The sequence below is a fragment of the Aotus nancymaae genome, unplaced genomic scaffold (assembly GCF_030222135.1).
Source record: "Aotus nancymaae isolate 86718 unplaced genomic scaffold, 86718_ANA_hifiasm-v0.15.2.pri h1tg000039l, whole genome shotgun sequence".
Classification (NCBI taxonomy): domain Eukaryota; kingdom Metazoa; phylum Chordata; class Mammalia; order Primates; family Aotidae; genus Aotus; species Aotus nancymaae.
Window position 1 is genome coordinate 11,369,547 of NW_026988453.1, and position 19,019 is coordinate 11,388,565.

A 19,019-nucleotide genomic window follows, 5' to 3' on the forward strand; every position below is an offset into this window, starting at 1 on the left:
TTACAGGTGTGAGCCACGACGCCCGTCCCTGAGACAGGGTCTCTATAGAGGTAATCAGGTTCAGATTTTATAAGTATGACTGGTGTCCTTATAAAAAAGGGGAAATGTGGAGACTGAGACAGACACCCACAGAGGCCAGGTGACGTAAAGAGAAACACCCGCATCCTCCTCTGACCATCTACAAGCTTAGAAGAGAGGTCTGGAACAGCTCCTTCCCTCACAGACATCAGAAGGGAACAACCCTGCAGGCATCCTCATCTTGGACTTCCCAGTTTCAGAACTTGGAGAAAAGAAATTTCTGTTGTTTAAGCCACCCGATGTGTGATACTTTGTTATGGCAACCCAGGCAAACTAATACAGCAGGGAGGAGAAAGGCACTGAAACTTCTTGGTTCAGAAATTGTTTTTTTAAAGATGAGGGGTGTGGTGTGCATGCACACGCACATTTGCAGAGACGGGCGGCTATCAACCCTCAGGAGCTCCTCCTCACTCCTGCTGCCTTCACCCAGCAGAAAACAGTAGCCCAGAGAACTCATTTGCTCTGCCCCTGACAGCTTCGGGATGAGAATTAGGATGTGCTGATTTCTGCTTTCCCTGCAGAGTGGACCCTACCCCTCGCCACCCATTCCCTTTTTTTTTTTTTTTTTTTTTTTTTTTGCATCTCCGGCCCAGAAGAGTGAATCTGCCACTTGCCAGACCCAAGGAGAGACCTCCCCAGCTCCCACCCCGGCTCCTCGTCCAGGCACAGGCCCTGTCCTGGGACCACTGCTTCTCACGTCAGGGAGAGATTTCTGTTGTTTTTTTTCCCCAGGTCTCCCAGTAGGCTCTGATGGAGCCCTGGAAACTGCACCAGCTCTCCCAGGGCCTTAGCAAAACATGCAGTGTTTGTCCTCTCCACTCACAGGCTATAAAAGTTTGGAGCTGTATCCTTGAATTATGAAGGGTCCCAAGATGTGCACTCATCTGAGGGGCTGGTAGGGGCTCTGTTTCTTTCTGGGGCACTGGCTGAGCTGGCTTTGCAAAGTCAAAACAAGATTCATTACCCTGGGGCCGGGAGCAGGGAGATACACCGCCTGACCCTGCAGACCTGCCCCATATGTCATGGGCCTGTCAGAAATCTCCCAGAATTCCCTTTATTATCTAAAGGTCGCCACCCGGGCAGAGCTGAGAGAGCCACATGGTATAAACTGAACTACAAGAGCAATCAATTTCAAGCAGCTGCCTTCCCTGCTCCCCCGTCCCCTGCTCCCCCTTCCGTAGGCTCTGTCCCCTTCAACCCCCTTTGGGGGAGGGTCAGGAAGGAGCCCTGCTTTGCCATGGCCACCTTCCCACTGCGTCAGAAAGAATTTCTCCAAATTAGCAGGCGTCTGACGCTATAAGAAGCAGGCCTTGGGAGCACGCCTGCCTTCTGTGCTAAGGGAGTCCGAGAAAGGTCATGCTGCCTCTTCCGTGATTCTAACAGGACCCCATTTACACCATCTTATCCATTGAGTTGCTTTTCTGGTAGACATTATGGGATTAAAGGACAGAAAAGGAATTCTCAGGCTCCTTCCAAAGGCGGGAAAAGGCAGTAAGAGTAGGCATATGGCTTTGCTAAGCCAAGTCAAGACTCATATTAGCACGCCTCATACTCTAATGGCCACATGAGTCGCTCTCATTTGTTCTCTGGAAAAAAACAATGAAGAGTAGCTACTACGATTATTATTATTATTTATTAACTACCTGCTACATGGTGCTATGCTAGACGCCCTGTATATGCCACCCACAGTTGTGTGATTACCTTGCAAGGTGAGCAGGACGATCCCCATTTCAAAGATGAAGAAATGGAGTCTCAGGAAGCCTAACTTGACAAGTATCAGCTAGGAAGCCAAGATTTCTGAGGCCCATGCGTTTCCTATTCTTCTACACTGCCTGGATTTTTTAAGACGTATTTTTCAGCCAAATCTTCTTATCACTGGTCTGGGAGAACTCACCAGAATGTTAAGTAAGACTTGGCAAGGACTTTATTTTAAAGGTCAAAACTGGAGGCTCCACAGTTTCGTTTATGTCTACCCTGAGCTGATCCTTTATTTTGGTAACCAGGCAGTGCTGGGATGCAGCACACAGGAGCCATGGGTATCAAGCACCAGGTAGAATCCAGGCATGTTTTGTGGCAAGAGCCTTGCTAGCTTGGCAGCCGCCTTTCAGAGCAATTCCAAATGATCTTTCCAAAGAGTCTGGAAATGTCTCTCCTCCTGTCTTCACTGTACAAGGGAAAGCCAGGGACTCATCGAGGTTGAGATGGGGCAGGAGAGCAAGCTTAAAAAGTACTCAACTAAATGGTTAAATAAATTACAGTCACTCCATCTAATGGCATATTATGCTGCCATTAAACATAACGTTTTCAAAAAATAATGACACTGCTCTAATTTACACTAGTGGGAGGGAAAAGGAGGAACAAAGGAGGGAGTAAGAAAAAGCCAGAACGAAGCACCAGGCATTCATCTCAACTCTCAGTCCACGAACTGACCCTAAAATCCCACTTACTCTCCTTTGAAGCTGTCCACATCTTTTTCTTCTTGAAGAAAAATGTTAATGGCTCCCAGGAGACCCAGGTGAGAGAACTTCCCGCTTTCTTTTGCAGACCTTCCTCTCTACCTTCAGTGGCCTCACGTGGCCCGCCACTGAAGTGCTCTAGGGACAAGGATCGTTCCCGATCCCTGATGCATCATCTCCATCTCAGGGAGAGTGGCCATTAGTGCCAGATGATGTGCAGTGTTTAGTACTGCTCGCTTCCAGAAGTTAGGGTCCCCTAAAGGGCGAGACTCTTCACCAGGAATCCCCGTTCTACCTCCCTGAAAATAATATTTGTAAGACAGTCACATTGTCACCATCCAGGCCTTCCTGAGACAGACCCTGGTGAAAGCCATTGGCAGCCAAGATCCAGCCACCGATCTCCTGCAAGTTGTCTCGTGCTGCCTCATTTCTGGTGCCTCAGACTCATTGTCTAACTTTGCCAGGCACATGGCCAAGGTACGAAATTCACCTATGGAAATACCTTCTATGGCCCCTTGCTGTTGTCCGGATAGACTCAGCACTGCTAAGCACCCAAGTCCCAGTCCTTCCCCAGCTGGCTCTTCTGTCTTTCTCCAACCTCACTGCCCACCTCTCCCAGAGTGACTCCTCTCCCAACAAACTGGTTGGTCTGTTGAGTCCTCAAAACACCCTGCCCTGGAAAGCTTGTTTCCACTTCCTTCCTTGCCTATCCACACCCAGCCCATCCTTCAGTGCCTCATAAACCCCCTAAGCCCTCTCCACCTCCAATCTCCTTTCTCTCCTCCAAAGTCAATTAAAAACTGCTGGTTTGAGCACACACTGATTGTAGCACACACTACATTGCGGCATTGACTGTCTCCTTTATGTGACTGTTTCCTATCTCCCCATTGAATTAGAGGCTCTTTGGAGGCAGGAACAGTATTTCATGCGTCTTGGTATCTGTGATGGGCTAGCATGATAACTTCCACTCAATATCGTGCTCAGCCTGAATTGTCCAGAGCAGCGAGAGGGGGGGCCCAGCTGCTCATTTGCTTTTCCTCAGCGGACACTGTCCCTGCTAGGCTGCCTCGAGAAATGATTTGAACTAATACGCTTGGCTCAGGGATCTGTCATGACTGATCTTTAGGAGGTAGTGAAGAAGTAGGTGAACCATTTGGGAAGGATCCTGGCTATTCGTCTTGAGCCTACTGGGTGAGGTTAGATGGGTGAGAAGGGAAGAAAGATGGAGAAGAATGGGAAGATACCAGCTCTGTCTTTGAAGAATGTATAACCCAGACGTGTGCAGGAAAAGTCTTTGCAAGAGATCTCCAGAGCCACTAACCATATAACATCACAGACCACATAAAAAGCATATAATAGGCTGGGCATGGTGGCTTATGCCTGTAATCCCAGAACTTTGGGAGGCCAAGGTGGGTGGATCATAAGATCAGGAGATCAAGACCATCCTGGCCAACATGGTGAAACCCTGTGTCTACTAAAATGCAAAAAAAAAAAAAAAAAAAAAAAAAAAAAGCTGGGTGTGGTGGCACATGCCTGTAGTCCCAGCTACTCAGGAGGCTGAGGCAGGGGAATTGCTTGAACCTGGGAGGCGGAGGTTACAGTGAGCCGAGATTGCTCCACTGCACTCTAGCCTGGTGACAGAGCAAGACTGACAAAAAAAAAAAAAAAGCATATGATAATAAAAAATGACAAATTCCAACAGAGTGGGGTTGGTGATGGGGGACGTCCCCTTTTAAGTTTTCAGAACAGGGTCTTCAACAAGGAGGTCAAACTCATAGTGCTGGATGGTGCAGAGAAAAGACCTTGGCCTTTGGAGACAGACCTGGGCTCAAGTCTCATTCTATCACTTATGAGTTCGGTGACCTTGAACACGTTATTAAACCTTTTGGAGCCTCACTTCCCTCAGTTGTAAAATGACACCTCACAGGGTTGTGGTGAGAATCAATGGGATAATGGACATGAAATTGTTTTGTAAACTCTAGAGCTCTGAGTAAACACCAGTTACTTGTGTTTCTTTCTGCTTTTGGAGAAACTGTGCAAGGACATCGTCTCCTTGGCTGTCTTGTATGATGGTGACAAACTCTGAGGTTCTGTTTCAGCTCGAGAGAGCAGTGATCATCGTGTAGCAGAACGTGTGACCCAGCACCCGCCTCCCGAGATCCAGTTCTCTCAGAAGAAACAGACAGGGTGCTGCTGGTCCCACCTTCTCCCCACGCTGACCTGAGCTCTTGAGTAGCCATTCCTACCAGTTCTCTCGGTGGTCCCATGACGTCCAGGCCAACCCTCCTCTCGTGGCCCTGGGGTGATTCAGGACCACTTGTGTTGCTCTTGCTGGTTTGCCCAGGCACTTGTGGCAGCACAGAAGGGCGTAGAGGAGGAAAGCGGAAAACCGGTCCTGAGGAGGAGGAGGAGATGCTGAGATACCAGCTCGCTAGGCTGAGGCCTTGCATTCTCTGGGCCTTTCCCATATAGGTCCGCCTCGGTACACAGAATGAAGTTCCTCTTCCTTCTTTGTCTTTCCTGCCTCTTTTTTGCTCCAGTGCCTTTCTGAACCAACAGCCAGCCTTCCAATAAAAAAGCTCTAACTCCTTTTCAGGAGGAAGCTTCTTAAGTAGGCTGTGTCCCCACCCTGTATCTTCCCACCTGCAGTTTCTATTACTTTTCTCTCTTTGTCTGAGACTCTCAGCGATTGCAGAAGAGATCCTTAGCTCTCAGGCAGCTTCTCCTAAGTAACTGGCACGCTCACACTCACACACACCAAGCAAGGGGAGTGCCACAGAGCTGGATTAAAGGGGCACGTGGAAACTAGGGGCGGCTGGGACTCCAGACAGAGGTCTGACCACTTAAAGGCCTTTTCTGTGCCAAGACGTGCAGGCACTTGGCCTGGAGGACCCTTAAGCACCTGGAGTGGTATCAGCCCCTTGGTGAGGGAGCACAGGAAATAGACATTTGAGATCCTCGAGGCCCTATCAGTCCAGCCCCGTACCTCTCAGATCCCTCAGCCCACTGTGAGGGAGAGTGAAGGGCGCAGTTTTCAGAGAGGCTGAGACAGGGAGAAGAATGTGCTGATGAGGAGCAGGGTGGGAATGGCAGGCCTGGGAGGGAGGACCTGGGGCAGGAGATGAAAAGAGCTCCCTGAGTGAGAATCTGGCCGTGGATGATGAATGGGGTGTGAGAGAGAAGCAGGGGAAAAGGGTAAATAGCCAGGAGGGACCCAGGAGGGAAGCGGGAGGGAGGGGTTAGGAGAAAGAATGTGGAGGTCAAGGAGCAAAGAAAATGCTCCTGGAGTGATTGACTCAAGATCCAACATGTCCCACGCCGGATGAAGGCACATGTGCACGCAGATGTGCCGGGCCACCCGCCCTCCCTCCACACCCCCACGAAGGTGTGAGCACGTCTGTCTGCTCCCCTCCCAGATGCATTCCATGCCCTCTGGAAAACATTTCTGATGTTTGGCTCTGAATCTGCAAAGGACCCCAGCGTAATATGAACAAGCATTTGTGCAGTGATTTTATAGTTTCCTAAAAATTTCCTATGCATCATCCCACTAATGTGCCCCTTCCTCAAGCCCGTGAGGTTGAGAGCAGCATCCGCATTGCCAGTCAGGTGAGAGGACTTAGGTATCTTTGAGGTTGAATATTTTGGCAAAGGCACCAGATGTGAAAGTGGGACTTGGACTTGGGGGGCTCCTGGAGTTAAACATGTCACTTTGCTTCTCTGCTGCCTTGCATTGCAGGTGCCACCAACTTGGCATCTATATCTCGGAAGAGATCACTTACTCAAGAGGACACTCTCCGCCTGCACATAAGCAAGACTCTGCCCATAGTTGGAGATATCCTGTTACTACTTGCAAATGGAGGTGGGGACTAAGGAGTTGTGACTCAGTTGAATTCTTGGGGGACCCCCTGTGAACCTTGAGAGGAAAAGGCCTGGGGCTGGGAGCTGCTGGCCATCCACTGAATGCCACTTGGCTCTTGCCCAGTTCTGGTGGGTGGGAAGGAGGGCTGGGGAGGGGCTGAGGCCTGGATATGGTCCCAGGGGCTTGCACAGGTGGTGGCAGATGGAAAGGATGCAAAAGCACAAATCTGTAGGGAGCGACCACTGTGCCAGTCTCCCTCTCCCCAGCCGGCCCTTTATTGTAGGCAAGAATGCTAGCCGCCAGCAACCCCTCTGAAGACCTCTGCAGTCCCTGCAGCCAGCCCAAGCATGCAGGAGGCTCCTACCTAGCTCAGACTCCTCTTCCTTACCCATCTCCTTCCAGCTCTCAGCCCTGGCCCTGCTGCTCTTCAATTCCCGACAGTGGCAGATCACTGATTAATTCAGGGCTGTTTAATAACCCTTCTATTTCGATGAAACAAGCTGTCTTGTTTTCCTTATTTTTAACACTGACTTTCGTTTCTTTGCTAAGCATCTTACTGTCATTTAAATTTCTCTGTCTCCAACCAAGCTGATAATAGACTGGAGTGAGCAGCTGCTTCCGTCCTGTTTATGACAATGATTAGAAGTTAGAGCTGTGCAAGCAGAGAATTGACCAAATCTCGGTTCAGAGTGGTCTGCCCCTGCTTGTAGAGGGAGTGTTAATTTCAACATGATTAGGAGAATTCTAACTCCAGAGGAGACCAGGGCTAATCTCAGCCTTGCCTTCCAGTCACCCTGCTCAGAGGAGACTGCCGTGGGCCTAAAGGTATGAGAACCAACTTTACTTACTCTGGAATTCAGTCATATGGACCTGACACTTCACTTCATAACAGAGCCTTTTCCTCCACTGAATTTGAATTTACTGAGCAGCAGAGAGGATTTAGGGTGGGTGGGACCTCAGCTATCAGCTATGGTATCTTTCTGCTCTATGCAGACATCTCTCCTCGAGATCTGGCCATCTTCTAGCCTCTGCTTGAATTCCCTTAATGTAGAGACCATTTCCTCCCTAGATAGCCCCTTCCAGGCTGGGATAGCTCTGGTTAATTTCTCTCCTCCTGTCTTCTTGTGACTTGCAGGACCATGATTTGTGTTCATACCCTCTCTTGCCATGTTGAAACCTCCTCAAGAGCCTGGAAAATGACTTGTTTCCCCCCATCATACTCGGTATATGGATATACTACAAGCACTGGTTCAGTCAAATGAAATTATGCTGCACCAACTTTAAAATTCCTTGCAAGGAATGTGCCTTTCTTCTCCCAGGTGAAGCTTCCTATTTTTCCCTAAGCAGACAAATGTTGCCTCTTCCCATCCCTGGGCCAGACGTGGCTGCTTCCCCATGGCCCTACTTTTTCTTCCAAGCCCCCAGGGACTGCACAGTTGGTGGCAAACTTGGCCAAGGAAGCTGTGAGCATGCAGTGGAAGTCAATCGGGCAGCCTAGACCAGGTTCTCTGAATCCCAGCCCCCCTCAGTCCCTCCAGGTCAGCCACAGCTGCCTGAGAATGCTCCCAGGTGCATGGTGTGCAAACCCAGGCTGGGCTGACCCTCCCTGCCTCTCATTCCCTCGCAGCCTCGTGAGACTGGAGCTCTCTGCGCCTCCCAGCCAGCACAGTCTGCAGGCAGCTGCTTGGGTCATTGTCTCAGCCTCTTCAAGTTGTGAATGCTGAGTCTATAGAGACTGAAACACAAACAGTGCCCACAGTGCCTCTCAGGGAGGGAGGGGCAGCTTGGCCTTGCCAGAGCCATTGACTGTGCAAATATCAAGGCTTGCTGTGGATGGAGGAAAGCTGGTTGGAGCTATTTAAAAGGAGGGGGGCTTTTTACACCACACTACCCAGCACCATGGAAGGGCCGTGGTGAGTGCTAAGGGCCGGCAGATGGGCAGAGAAGAGGAGAGGTCAGTTCTCACAGGGAATACTGCTTCATCGGGAGATGCCTGTCTGCTCAAAACCAAGGGAGATAGAGATGGGAGAGGTCACTGGGCACAGTGCAGGGGACAAGAGACTGGAAAGGAGAAGGTGACTCAGTGGGCAGATCAAGAGAGCGTGGTAGACAAGGCTGGGACAAGCAAACCTCCTAGCAATTGGAGGGCAATGAATGGCAGCTTGCTGTGTGACCAGGGCAATGCACTTACCCAGTTTGGACTTAGGTTTCACGTCCATCCTGTGGGCCTGGATAAAAGCTACCATCAAATACTCAAACACGTTTCCCAAGTATTCTACACTGAACACCTATTTATTCTGCAATTCAAACTCTTTCTTAAAAAATAATATTTAGAAAGGAAAATCAAGGCATCTTGCCCCCACCCCCCATTTTCTGCAGCAGGCTCTTGGACAGTGCTGTGGGTGGTTAGGACTCTCCTCTCACAGGCCCCTTGCCACACACTCTGCACTTCCAACAGACACAAGGCTCCTTGCAGGGCTTGGGGAGCCTCTTGATCTACTAGAAGGCAGCTGATGCTTCTCCCCAGACTTCCTGCTATGTTTTGATGGATGATCAGTGCTACCAAGGATCTGATCCCTGAGCCCCAGGGTCCAGCTCGAGCTCCTGGACTCCACTCCTAACACACTCTGTGATGTATCTGCTCCATCCATGTCCCCACCCCTAGGAGCTTTCTCTGCAGGAGAGATGCAAGCCCATGGGCTCTGCCTTTCCTTCTTCCGTGAAGGGTTGACTCCCACAGCAGCGCCAATGTACCAGTCCCGTGACAGTGTCATTCGGTCATTCATCTCCACTCTTAGAGCTGAAGGCACTAAAAACCCAAGGGTGGCAAAGTCAGAATTGAAATTCCAATCCCACTGGCTACATGCTGGCCACAAGCCCTGAATGCGGCCTCACCGCAGGGTCCCTGCTGGCTTTCTTCGCTATTTCCAGTCTCCAGCAAGTCTTCGGCCCTTTATAATTTAGCATACAGAGTTTCTTTAACTAAAATCTTATTCTTTCTCAGAAAATTCCAAACAAATTTGGAGAGCGGGAGGAAAAATAACCCTAGTTTTGCTGCTTCTACCTGTTCCAAGATTTCGAATACTTTTCCCTGTTTGCAACACTTGTTATTTTTCCAACTCCCCTAACACCCTCTTCCTGGGCCTGGCGCCAGACACCAAACACAGGTGCGAGTGCTTGAGTGTTCATCCCATTCTACAGACGGAGAAACCGAGGTGCTGGCTAAGGGGCAGGAGCCAATTCTACCAGAGCATAACTAACCTCTTACCTCCCTCCTGGGACCAGGGAACAAATGGAGGGTGAGCACTGGTCCACAGGTGAGAAGCCTTAGGAAGCGGGAAGGGCTGCAAGTGTGAAGACAGGCACTCAGCTCCTGCTTGTTAGGACCTGATTCTTTAACACCAGGCTCTTCCTGACCATCTGCTCTCAATAGTCTCAGAGGAGCCTAAACCTCCTGCAGGCAGGCGCCAGGGAGTGGCTGCCAGCTCCACAAGCGGTTCAGACCTTTCTAAGTCTCTGGGCCCAGAAGGCTGAAGAACCTGACCCCCTGGGGGTCACCAGCATGGGGCGGTAGACGCAAGTTTTGTTCATTTCCAGGTAAACCTCAGGGGGCGGGTGTTTGCCTTACAGGAAACCTGGTGGCCTGGGTTTTGATGTCACAGAGGGTGAAGGGACTTGTCAGCAAGGGTTCCGCAGCTGGAGTGAGGGTGGGGCAGCAGTGTTGTCAGGGCACCGTGAAATCCCCGGTCGGCCCTGCTCCTGAAAAACACCACTGCCCAAAACCACAGAGCGAGACCTGGAGGCAGAGCTGTGCTGACCCACCTGGGGCCTCCTGCCTGCGGACAGGGACGGAGCCTGGGTCTTCCTGTCTGGCTTGGGCTGGGCTCCCGCTAAGAACCCCGTTCTCAGTGACATGCAAAACACTGCCTCTTCTCCTTCAGGTATCTTTGTTCCTCAGGAGAAAAAAATGGGAAGCCGGGGGAGCAGTCAGGGGAGGTGGGAGGTCAGAGGCCAACGTAATATTTACCAAGCCCAGCGGAGGCCTTTCGCTTTTATGAACCAGGAAACCACTTCAAAGCGGCAACATCCCCTCTCGCCACTTCTGCCTGCCCGCCGGTCCTCCTGCTTCTCCCCGGCAAGGCAGGGCTCTGCACCCCTTCCTCTACTCCTGACCCTTCCCCCGCTCTCCCTTAAAGGGTGGAGCACGCTGCCTGGCCGGCCGCTGCCTCTGGCCCCTGCTCAAAGGTAAAAAGGCCTGCCCAGAGTTACAGAGCAATCACAGGCCATGGGCTCCCCTGACATTCTGAGCCGTCCCTGGCATGCTCTTGTTCGTGCGGTGAGTGAGTTGTCTGCCACTCTCAGAGGCTCTGGGGTTACAGCTCCTCATCCGAAGCCCCATTCCGCCACTAGGGCAGAAGCAGAAGCTACAGCGAGGAGAGGCTCTGGAGACTGGAATCTAGTGGTTCTCACATTGGGAGGGGCAAGAATTCCTTCTCTTCAGAAATACAAAACTACGCATACCCACATCATTTTTTTTTTTTTTGAGACAGAGTCTTGTTCTGTCACTCAGGCTGGAGTGCAGTGGCACGATCTTGGCTCACTGCAGCCTCCGCCTTCCGGGTTCAAGCGATTCTCCTGCTTCAGCCTCCCGAGTAGCTGGAACTACAGAGGATTTGTGCCACCACACCCGGCTAATTTGTGTATTTTTAGTAGAGATGGAGTTTCACCATGTTGGCCAGGCTGGTCTTGAACTCCTGACCTCATGATCCGCACATCTCGGCCTCCCAAAGTGCTGGGATTACAGGCGTGAGCGACCGCACCCGACCCATTCTTAAAGGTATAGAATCTCTAAGGTTTCACAGGCCTCTTGAAGCCCGAGTATGGCCTTAGCTCTGTGCTTCCCAGTAAGGGGTTAGTTCCTTGACAGCATCACTGATGGGGCTCCCCCAGCCTCAGTCAAGGGTTAGGGAGAGCATGACTTTCCGTTATAGGATTAGAGAGTATCTTTGAGTTGAAATCTTCACCCTTCTAACCTCCCTCCATTAGTATCCCTCTGCCCTCTTTATGGACAGAAAACTTAAAAGAGAGTGGCTTCTTCTCCAGGTAGCAAACACAGGGCAAAGGCAGCCCGAAGAGGGGACAGACTCCCCCTGTTCAGCTAACGTGTAGGGATAAAATCCAAATCTTCCCTCTCAAGTCCTCCCATTTAATAACTTCATTCAGATCAGAGTAGGTGCATAACAGCAGGATTCTGGACACTTACGTGTGAACATGGATGAGTAATAATATTTCCTGATGCACCACGCTGACCTCCACACGCCAGCTCCAGAGGTACCAGAAAGGGATGCAATTTACATAGACTACAACATGAAAACCCTTGGGAGTGTGCACACTGGAGGCTTGCTCTAGGATATTGACTAAGAGAAATAACTCCAGCACTGCCCGTTTAAAGTCCTCAGAGAAGGAAGAGGAGAAAGTCGGGTAGGCTGGGGTAGCTGTGAGAGGAGGGAGTCTGGGAGAGCATTAAAGAGTCATCATTCTTCACAGGAAACCATGAAGTTCTCCAGCACCTCTGAGTCTGTCCTGGAAATCTTTACCTCCCATGACTTAAAGCAAAGGCGTGGAGGAGCTGTCTGCCCTCACTTCCTCTGACTCTGTCTTACACACTGTTAATGCCATTCTGCCTTTACTAAAGATATTTGGGGGTACTTGGCTTATGCAGTTTCTTCCTCCACTCCCTGAGTGTACTATAAATGCCCTGAAGGTAGGATCTATTACCTTTTCACCCTTGTGTTAGGAGGGAGATACCACATTCTTGGCACCACACAGGTGATCGATTCCTATTTATTTAAACTTAAATGAATTCCAATTCCCACTTTCAGTGTCATCCTATTTGGCTCAGTGCAAAGGGCAAGAATCTCTCCTCCTTTTATCCCTCTATCCCAGATTGAAACTACGGTTGAGAGGGACACTGTTTAGATACAACCAGAGACAGCCTGGGAGAACGTCCTCCAAGAGGGCTGGGAAGTGCTAGGGTTCCTCTGTCAGAAGTTTCTGTCCTCTCAAAGCCTTGGAGCAGATGTGTGTGTGTGTTGGTGGGGGGGTCACAGAGGAGGCAGGCTCATTCACCGGCTATTCACTGGGAAACCTGGGGTCCTGCCTCCTCTTCCCTCTGAAAGACAAGTTGAACTTTCCAAGGGCAATTCCATCGCCTTTTATCTCTCAAAGTAATTTTAGCCAAAGAAAAGCAGAATTAAACTTTCATAGCGCGATACATTTATCTTGTTTTTCTTCTTTCTTCTTCTCTAGCCTCCCTTCCCCCGGCCCTGACCCCCAGGTACATTTCAGCTAAAGCAAACCGAGATGAAATATCAGGGGATGCTATCAGATTGAAAGAGACGCTGCTACTCTCTGGCCTCCTGCCCATCCCAAAACTTCAATATTTTTCCATGCCCCTGTTAGGCAGTTATTATCTCCTTAGATGAGAAAAGCCTCTGGACTCTGCTGTCTCTCAATATTGTCCTCTGCTGAAATGAAAGGGGGAATTATAATTCAGAGAAAGACTCCCACAGAGAATATGAAGAAAAAGATTAAATCAGCGATACAACGTTGACATGCATTCAGTTCCTGAAAGGTCTTTTAAAAAAAGTCTCCTGGGGAGCAGTTTTGCAACCACCTGAGACTCTCAAAAATCTGCATTTAGGGAGTTGGGAAATGGGAAGCTATGTGAAGGTGCCTTGGGGATGGGCCAGAAACTTCTGTTGCTGATAAGAATGGCAAGGGCCTTTTGGCGGGCCAGTCAGCAGACTGGACTGCCTGCTAAGTTGGGAATGCACTCCCTCCCTGCCACCCATCCCCGGATGGGACCTGTTGGGGCAGGCCTCTCCAGAGCTGCTCACAAACCCATGTACCCCTGCTTAATACTGCAGGCGCCTTCTCATCCTCTGCAACCAGACAGAGCCCCAGAGGTCCCACTGGCAATAGGACCCTACCAGTTGTGGTCTCTGGGAAGTGACAGCTGGGAGTTTCAAATATATCTCATCTATTAATATTTTTCCTCTCCAAAGAAAAAAAAAGCACAAAAGCCACTGTTTTGGGCCAAGCCTGGCTTTCAAGAGTCCCCTCTAGTGGAGATAACCTGCTACTTCGGCTTCCCGGTTCAGCCTGAGCCTCCTGGGCCATTGAAGACTCAGAAAACCCCCTTCTGCCTGCAGGGCTCTTTCCCACTTTCTCTTTGTGTTGGAGCTGAGCTCTGTCCGCCCCCATTCACACTGTCAGTCTCTCTGTCTCTGTCTTCCCTTGCTGTCTCCCTGCCTCTCTCCATTTATCCGCGCCTGTGCCCACGTCTTGACTTCTGTCTTTCCACGTGTACCTTTGCTCCTGCATCGATCTACATCTTCCATCCACCTGCTGGATTTCTCTGACGTTCAGGATGCCAGGTGTGACTTGCTAGGAATACCTTGGTAAGGCCTTGGACCACATGGCCTAACCTCAAAGGGCCCAAACAGGGACCCACAAGCCAGATCCACAGTGAGAAGCACTAGGAAAATCCTAGTGGTTATAGAGCTGTGTATAACCTGAGCTCAAAGCTCCTGCCACGGAGTCCTGTGTGAAGCCAGCCACTCCCCTCAATCATTTCTCCCCAACTCCCTGCCTGTGTCCCAGTCTCTGACACACACCCTGCCCTGCAAACAACTAGCAATGCCTGGGTAAAGGGACAACTGGCAGGGGGTGGGAAACGTATGCTGGGGCAGGGGAAGGAGAGGAAGGGGTGAGTGAGGGTCAGGGGCTGAGCCTGGGGCTGTGGCAGACAGGGGAGACAGAGCGAATGTTAAGTTGGGGAGGGGAGGTGGGTATGGGGGAACACCTGCTGGTCCTCTGGGTTTCCCAGAGATACTCTTTCACCCAAGAGGGAGACAGAACCAGGGCAGGGAAGGCAGTTAATGGTTAACCAACTGTAGGAGCAGAGAACGTTTGCATTGCTCAGACCTCAGCCATTTCTTTCAGTTCTGTGCCCTTCCTTCCTCCTCCCCGCTTATACTCTTACTCGGTAGGAACCCTGCTCCCCAACAAAGAACTTTCTCACCTCTATTTCTGCCCTCCAATTCCAGATGGAGCAGTGTGGAACTAGATAAAGAGGTTCCATATGCCCAAATGCCAGGGAATGAGGCCCAGGAGAGCCTGAGGGCTAAGCCTAGGAGGACAGGGGTGTCCTCTTCTTACCAGCCGTCCCTCCCTCGCTCCTTGGGACCAGCTGTTTGACCCTGGGAAGAACTGCCTTTCTCTCTGTCTCCACAGGGCTCACCTTTAGAAATGACCAAAAAATAAGTGGATGCACACCCGCCCCTCATTTACTCTAATCAGGCATGAAATCTTTGTAACTAAGTGAAGAAAACTGTTAAGGGAACCAGTTCCATTCATCATTGTTTGAACTGAGCATATGTGAAGGGTAGAAATAGAATGCTCACATATAATGAATTGATAACAGACTGCCCCTGGGCGGGGTGGTGGTGATGGGGGGTGGGGGTGAGGGGAGAATCAACATGAGCTGTAAAACTCCCAGCACCTCAAAGCCTGTTTCTACCGGTTTCCCTATGGACGGTCCTGAATTATTTCTCGTTAACAGACTGTAACACAATGCTCCAGTCTCTTTATGATCAGAATGGGGGTGGGGGTGGGGGCTTGGCTAGCGCTCCTGGCCTCTCCATTTGCCATGATGGACAGAAGTATATTGTGCCTCAGTTCGTGTGTGCAGAGACAGCTGTGTGGCAATGCAGGGAGACAGCTGGTGGTGGCGGGGGTGCTGCTGGAGACAGGAATGCCTCCCCCACACCAAACCCTATATCTTGGGGAGATAATCATAGAAAATGAGGTAGGATAGAAACTATAAAACCCCCAATCTGACAACTCCAGCACCATAAATATTTCATAGCACCTAGAATGGTGAGTCTAGGCTGCTGTCAGCGGCTGCCTTGTAGACTTAACCACGTCACTGGTTTCCCCTCCTGCTCCTGTGTTTTCCTGTAACCTGCCCATGAAATAAAGATTAGCTGAATAATCAGAAGTATTTGTAAATGGGAACCGGACCTAGGAAACAAGTAGCTGTTCTCTGAGGGCTTTCTTTTTTTAACCTCATTTTAAGTGTAGACTTCGGTGAAACAGATGGTGAATGAACTTTTACATTCATCGCATCTGCAGCTTTTGATGGTCAAGAGAGTTGCAGGGTGAATGCTTTCTGGTGCTCTGGAGACAGGGGTAGGTATTCAGACCAGCTCTGAAGGGGGGGCCACCAATCTTGTAATGACATACTTTTGGGTGATGGATGTAAGACACCACCATACCCTTCATTTAGACATGGGCTGAAAAGGTAGCCAGCTCCTCTGTCCTGCTCCAGGCTTCCAGGGACCCCTGTCCTTTTGCCCTGCCAAAGAGAAGGACCAGCTGGGATTTCCTTCCCAGACTCATGGTCCCTGGGTAAAGGAGATCTCCTGGTACTTCACCACTGCTGCTCCTCCGCATCTTCCCTGCACATCGCTCCAAATGTCATTTCCATTTAACTGCTTTGCAAGCCAATTTGCCCCATCCTAATGCAATTTGCTGAGGACAGTGAGGGAGCAGAGGGGGCAGTCTGCATTGCCCTCCCTTTATCAGCGGGTCCCTGAACAGGATCGGCTGCAGACTGGAGGGAAATAGCTCCTTTAGGTAACACTGGTTGGTGGCAGCAGGGGCAAGTTCCAGAATGAGGAGGGGATGGTGGTGATGCCAGGTGGAAGAAGGGGGAAGAAAAACCTCGATAGGGTGTCTGTCAGATTCCACTCTGTTTCCTTGGTTCCCTACCCTCTCTCCTCACTACCCCTTCAGCCCCCAGGCCACCACCGAAGAGAGATCACAGGTAATTAGTTCAAATGGCACTCTGTGAAGAGAGAGGGAAGTTAATGAATTCTTCTCTCTTCTTGCCTGGAGGTCAGAGGGGAGAGGGCTGCAAGCAACTCTAGGAGCTTTCTGGGGTGACTGCACAAAAGTCGTGCATTTCAGTTAGGAATAGCTGAATTCCTCCAGCCAAGGTTATCTCTTCCTGGGGCTCTGTCACTCAATAGAAGGCCCCAGAATCCAAAGCCAACCCAGAGGGAAGAGTGAAGTTTCAAGGGGTGGGAAAGAAGCCCAGCAAAGGAGGGAGGCTGCTATTGTGTGGGGAGAGGGGAGAGCCAAACCTGACTCCTGCTCTCAAAACGTCCAGCCCAGGCCAGCCCGGATACTCATCTTGGCCTGCCGCTCTTAAACCTTATCCACTGTGCACGTGAATGGAAGGAGATGAATGTGCCCCCAAATTTCTGTGGGTTCCTCCTAGCTGATGGGCCCCCAAGTGACTGCCCAAGCTATGACTGGCAGTCCCAATTCCCTCAAACTGACCCTTGCCTACCTTCTACTGGTGTGTCACTGTCACTCTGGGATCTTAGTTTCCTACAGGAGACCTGTTCCTACTTCCACTGCCCACCTCATGCACTCTCATTTCTAGACCCTTACTGACCTAGAACCCCAAAGCTTTTATCCAACTTCCACTCCCCCATTATTTCTATCCCCACCCTGAGCAGAGCCGAGTTTGAGTAGGCAGGTCCCACTAAGGGCGAGGGGCATTCCAAACAGGTGGACATTTTTCAGGAACCTAGAATGGGTGTTTCTGGTGACTCTCTGGCCATCTAGACCATGATTGGCATTAGAGAGACTACCTGTGGGATGGCTAAAAAGGGCTAGAATTTTCTAGGATCCCTACCTCACTTGTGGGGTGGGACAAGGAAGAGTACATGGAAGGAAATATTCTCAAACGATTCATCAGGAGCCTCTGGGACCCTAAGCAAACTCCCATTTCAACCCCCAGCACTCCTGTGGTGCTCAAACTACCGGGCTGGACCCCGGCTGGGCGATACCCCGGGAAGGGAGTCTGGAAGATGGAGCACTTAGACCCATTCCGTGCCTGGGAATTTCTCCCCGAGCGTCATGGAACCCGCGCTAAATGATGTTTTCCCCTTCCCCTGATCTCCATTCCCCATCGGAAGGGACAGCCGGCCGCCACCAGGGACTCCAGCGCTGGAGTGAACGCCCCCAAATCGATCGCTGGCCACAGTGGCTTTGGGTTGTCTCGCTCGTGCCACCGAGGCCCTCTTTGGGTTCCAGCTCTCGGGACAGCTTTGCCGCCCGAAGCTCCCCACAGCCGCAGAGCGCCGGCAGGTGCGCGGTGGAGGCGAGCGGCGGAGCGCTGCTGCCTCCCGCAGCCCGGGCTGGGAAGCCGGCGGCCGGCCGAGAAACCCGGGGCGGGAGGCAGCAGCTCCAGTGAGCCTGCGATCGCGCACACGCCGCGCTCCGGCCCGCCAAAGTGGCCGAGCCCGCGCGGGGACTCGCCCGCCGCGGCCGAGCCCGGGTGCCTGGGGCCGGGACCCCAAAGAGGGGGGCGCGGGAGAAGCCGCCGCGGGTGTGCGCGCTTGTGGGGTGAGGGCGGAGGGCGCCGCCGACTCCGAGCGCCCGGCCCAGCGGCCGCTTACCCAGCTCGGCAGCGTCGGTCGGTCCTTCCGTCCCCGCTCCGTCCGCCTCGGCCGCCGGCTGCTGAGGGCGGCTCGAGGCCCTTCTCCCTGCTCGCAGCTCGGAATCACGGAGACGACCAAATCCACATGGAGTCCAAATTCATTAAAATCCACGTCAAGCCACCAGCCACTTATCTGTATTCCTGAAGTCGCCCCTCGGTCTCCGCTGCGCGCGCCCCTCAGTGCTCCGTCGCCCCGCGGCAGCCGGGCTGGGCGCTGTCGCCGGCTCGCGGGGGGCACCCGGAGGCGCCGAGGGGGCGTGTGGGGGTGGCCGGCGGCGTCTCTCGTGGGGAAGAAGCAGAGCCCCGGCTGTCTTCAGATTTTCCCAGCGCGACTTTCCGGGCTCCTCTGACATCAGCAATCCCGGCGCTTCCTTCCCTTCTCGCTCCCGGGTTCGCTCACAGTCCCATTTCCTCCGGGAGCCTGGCTCTCCAGATCTAGTCCGAGGTTCGCTCCGCTGGCTCCGGCGCTCGCGCTCCCTACCGCTCCCAAGCTCGCGGGGTCTCTCTCCTGATCGCTCGCCCTCTCGGCTGAAAAATTCCCAGCAACTGCGCTCCGCCGCCCTCCCGCTCCAGTCTGGCGCGGACGCCGCTCCGCCCGGCAGCTCCGGCTCCCGCGGTGGCGGCGGCGGCGGTGGCGGCGGAGCCCTGAGCGCCGGCCTCCCTATTTTACCATGCAGCTCATTATCATAGAGGCCGCGCGCGTTAACCCCCTCCCCGCCGGCCGCTGGCACCGCCCGCCACCGCCAGCCCCCTGCCCCCTCCCCCGCCCGCGCGGACTTCCTCTTCTGCAAGCTGTCAACAAAGGAGAAGCAGGTTTGGCATCCGGAGGCCGCCCCGCTGCCTGTCCTGCGCCCAGCTCAGCACCAGACCCAGCGGCCACCTTAAGTAGCCAAGGGGGCGAGGAAAATGCTGCCAGGGCCCGGGGATTCGAATCCGGGCCTTGCGAGCTCAGCTGCCTTAGCCCCCAGTGGGGGTAGAAGGTCGAGGGTTGGGGTCTGGGGGGAGCTCAGGAGACAGGCGGGATGGGTGAGGGCAGTAGGGACAGGGA

The 19,019-nt window shown here is 52.3% G+C and overlaps 1 protein-coding gene across 1 annotated transcript in view; it reads right to left on the reverse strand.

The window, feature by feature from the left end:
- The window catches only part of LOC135268227 (plexin-A2-like), a 34,611-nt gene extending 16,653 nt beyond the window's left edge, over nucleotides 1-17,958 (reverse strand). The window contains exon 1 of the mRNA XM_064360329.1: nucleotides 17,931-17,958. The gene's annotated coding sequence lies outside the window, so the exon portion shown is untranslated. The remainder of the gene's footprint in view (nucleotides 1-17,930) is intronic.
- Nucleotides 17,959-19,019: the final 1,061 nt, after the last annotated feature.